General features: G+C 45.6%; 1 non-coding gene across 1 annotated transcript; it reads right to left on the bottom strand.

The window, feature by feature from the left end:
- Positions 1-2,461: 2,461 nt before the first annotated feature.
- Positions 2,462-2,536, bottom strand: Trnat-ugu. Its single transcript has one exon. It is a non-coding gene; the product is annotated as a tRNA-Thr (tRNA).
- Positions 2,537-3,913: the final 1,377 nt, after the last annotated feature.

Below are 3,913 nucleotides of genomic sequence, written 5' to 3'. Positions count from 1 at the left end.
CTGGTCCAACTGAGGCGCCAGGTGGAAATGGCATGGCAAGCCGTTCCACAGGACTACATCCAGCATCTCTACGATCGTCTCCATGGGAGAATAGCAGCCTGCAATGCTGCGAAAGGAAGATATACACTGTACTAGTGCCGACATTGTGCATGCTCTGTTGCCTGTGTCTATGTGCCTGTGGTTCTGTCAGTGTGATCATGTGATGTATCTGACCCCAGGAATGTGTCAATGAAGTTTCCCCTTCCTGGGACAATGAATTCACGGTGTTCTTATTTCAATTTCCAGGAGTGTAGTTTCCACAGCGCGACGCCGTCCGAAGGGGGTCGCAGTCCGCGTAAGAGCTTTTGAACGAGTCTGTGGAGAATCGCCTTCGACCACGTTAACAGAGAAAAACAACGTAGCTGCAGAGCCTTAATACAGACAGTCGTACTGCCGGATGGTTGCTATATGACAACACAAAAAGACATTGCCAACGCCTTGGGGAACAATACACTCACATCTATGAAGAAGCAGAACACGACGAGCCAGCTTTCCACGATGTCCCACGAATGCTATCGGCGTTCCTCGACGCGACGGTCGAGCGAGAGTTCACAGGGGAAATCACAGATGAGGACGTAATAGAAGTGCTCGATAACGGAGCGTCGAAGTTTCCAGGGTCCGACGGGCTTCCGTTAGTTTTATCGGACGTTTAAAAATCTCTTGACTCCGTGATGTACAGCCACATACGACGAAGTGATGTCTCCCATTGTGTCTCTTCCGCCAGCCTTTCTGGAAGGAATGATCATCCCTATCCACAAACCATCTGGCAGCAAAGGGATACAGGCTTAACAGCCACTGGCCTTGCTCAATTGCGATTACAACATTTACACCAGAATACTTGCAGCAAGTTTCAAGAGCTTTCTGTGCCAAGTGATATCACTCAATCAAACTCAGCTAGGAGGGGATACAAATGGCACTCAGCAACTATCGCGATGAAGCAGTCCATTGGTATCCATAGATTTCGATCGCGCATTCATTTTACATGGTGAACCACGCCGATGTAAAGCGTCAGACAAGTAACACATCTTCCACTGAATTCCTGAAACAATTCCGGTTAAATCAATATGTCATGTAACATAGTTATATGAAAATGTACGAATTTTATTGAGAGGCAGATTAAAAAAACAAGTCTACCTGTCGTGAATATAAACCACTAACACTCACACTATGAATTTCATGCAAGTAATTTCTCAGACACGAGCTACGAGACGCAGTTGTGAGGAAAGGAGAATTTTACGACAGCAATGCCCGGTCGAACGGCCGAAACCTTCACAGCAGGATATCCAGTGGACACAATGTGATGCTGCAGCCACTGCATAAGCCGCCAGCAAAAGCCGCCCTTGTCCCTGCTTCTAACGATGACCCTTCAGAAAACCTTTCTGCAGGAACACGGCTGGAGATGGCAGATAAACATCAGGAGATATCCATCTCAAAACACTGGTGACTCACTGTGGCCACCTGCGTAAAAACCCAAATGGAAAAGAAACAAACTCTAGTGGGTGGAATTACAAGTACGAGCGCTCTGATTGGCCACAAGTGGCCACCAGCTCTGATATAGACAAAATGCAGAGAGAAAAATTCGCTCTTCCCTTAGAGCAAGCAGTCGAGTATTTGAGCGAGGCGATTCACGCCACACTGAGAGTATTGCGAAAGTAATTATGTGTACACTTCTTCATAGGCTCGTCTTAAGTCTTAAGGAGTTAAACTGCAAAGTCCCCTAGTGTGGAGAATCGCACCAAGCACTGACAGTTTTGGCCCTCGCAAGTGAATTGACGGGAATTATGTATGTACTAATTCAGCCAAAGAGCGTATACTGTGCCAGTTAACTTAGCTATGGAATAACTAGGATCCCGACTCCACCAAAGACATAGGAAATGTATCAGACATGTTTAACAATCGAGAGAGATTTAGAATATATTCTCAGGTTCACAGCTCATGCTGAAAGCAGCCACTGCCACCACTAACGAAAGGTGAACATGTGCACTCTCTCTATGCCAGCAAGTTGTTCAAATGACACTCAGAACTGCGGTCGTCTCCATCTCTCCTATATTTTCGTGCATTCAGCCATGACCTGTAGTTAAACATATTCATGACTGTCGAGATTAATAGAAAGGAAAACACGCGATATATCCGATCTGACAAAACGGATTGCATAATTATGCAATTATGGTTGTAATGATATTTATGATATTATAGTGTCCTCAATTATTTTTGGGTATTTTAATTGTGCATTTTAGCTTAATTGATATCTCTGGCCTCAATTATATTTAATTTAACTATATATGACGGTAGTATCTGTTCGCGAAAGAACAGTTACCGTGGATGACCATGCAGCTTTGCTAGAAATGAAATGATAATTAAATAGACACCCTAGCTGCAAGCAGGCGTTGATACACTTCATTGAGGACATGTTGAAAATGTGTGCCCCGACCGGGACTCGAACCCGGGATCTCCTGCTTACATGGCAGACGCTCTATCCATCTGAGCCACCGCGGGCACAGAGGATAGTGCGTCTGCAGGGACTTATCCCTTGCACGCTCCCCGTGAGATCCACATTCCCAACATGTCCACACCACTACATTCGTAGTGCGCCTAATAGATGTTTGCCCATCATACTCATTACTCGTGGCAGATTAATCTACTAAGTCCCGTACGAGTTCGGCCATAGCGTGTGCGTTCGCGCAAGAAGGTCAATGGCCGGGAAGCCATATTTTTAACTATATATGACGGTAGTATCTGTACGCGAAAGAACAGTTACCGTGGATGACCATGCAGCTTTGCTAGAAATGAAATGATAATTAAATAGACACCCTAGCTGCAAGCAGGCGTTGATGCACTTCATTGGGGACATGTTGAAAATGTGTGCCCCCACCGGGACTCGAACCCGGGATCTCCTGCTTACATGGCAGACGCTCTATCCATCTTTTTTTTTTATGGTCATCAGTCCCCTAGAACTTTTTTTTAAGACGCTACCCCTTTTTTTCTTTTTTTAACTAAAAAATAAAGAAATAAAAAAAATAAAAAAATTAAAAAACCTAAGTACCACCGCCACTTGTCATCCTATAATTGATGTTATTCTAACTAAAAGGTTCTTCAATAATGTAACTGGTTCCACTTGGAGCCTTGTCATCGTTATCTGAAATCTCCAATAGCGCCTTTGAAGGGCATCTGCAACGGAGGCATTCTGCTTCGCTAGTGCCTCAAGGAAAACAGTATCCTTGCAGCAGCTTGTCTCTTCCTTTGGTCATGGCTGACAAGGCAGAACGTTGAGCCGTTAGTGTGATGCGGCACAGCACATTAACCACAGCCTGGCACTCCCCAGCTGAGTGGGGGGTGAACGAAAACGCTGCGTAAATAATTTGCGAAGAGCGTACGGTATTTCGGTGTGCGTTCGAGGGCATTGTGAGTATTTTGTAGGAACCACCAGTAATCAAGCTGCTCTTTCTCTCCGTCGCTAAAGATGTAGGCGACGGTAAGTCCTTTGAACCATGTAAGCGCATGATATTTTGCAGCCGGAAAGTAAGTTTCATCGGGACAGAGTAGGGTCTGCGGGTCAATCATATCAGGTGTGACCCGGAGGTAACAAGCCAATATCTTCTGTGTTAGTCGCCAAACTCCGGACGATGATGCGCAAGTAAAACGATGTTCATCGGTATCCAAAAGGTGACAATCTGGGCGATATGGGGAGTCTGCCAGTCTAATAGTGTGAAGTCGCTGGCGTGTGGCATATTTTTTGTTGGCGATCTGATACCACTTCGAACGCACCGTGGATGACAGAAAGTGGTGGTGTATCGTTTTCCACACTCTTGGCCAGCGAACCGTAGGGTACTTGTTTTCCACCACGTTATGGTGAACAGCCCGCAGAAGGTTGGTA

The sequence above is a fragment of the Schistocerca americana genome, chromosome 1 (assembly GCF_021461395.2).
Source record: "Schistocerca americana isolate TAMUIC-IGC-003095 chromosome 1, iqSchAmer2.1, whole genome shotgun sequence".
NCBI classification, from domain to species: Eukaryota; Metazoa; Arthropoda; class Insecta; order Orthoptera; family Acrididae; genus Schistocerca; species Schistocerca americana.
Note: the sequence above shows the minus strand (reverse complement) of the source record. Positions and strands in the feature narration are given on the sequence as shown.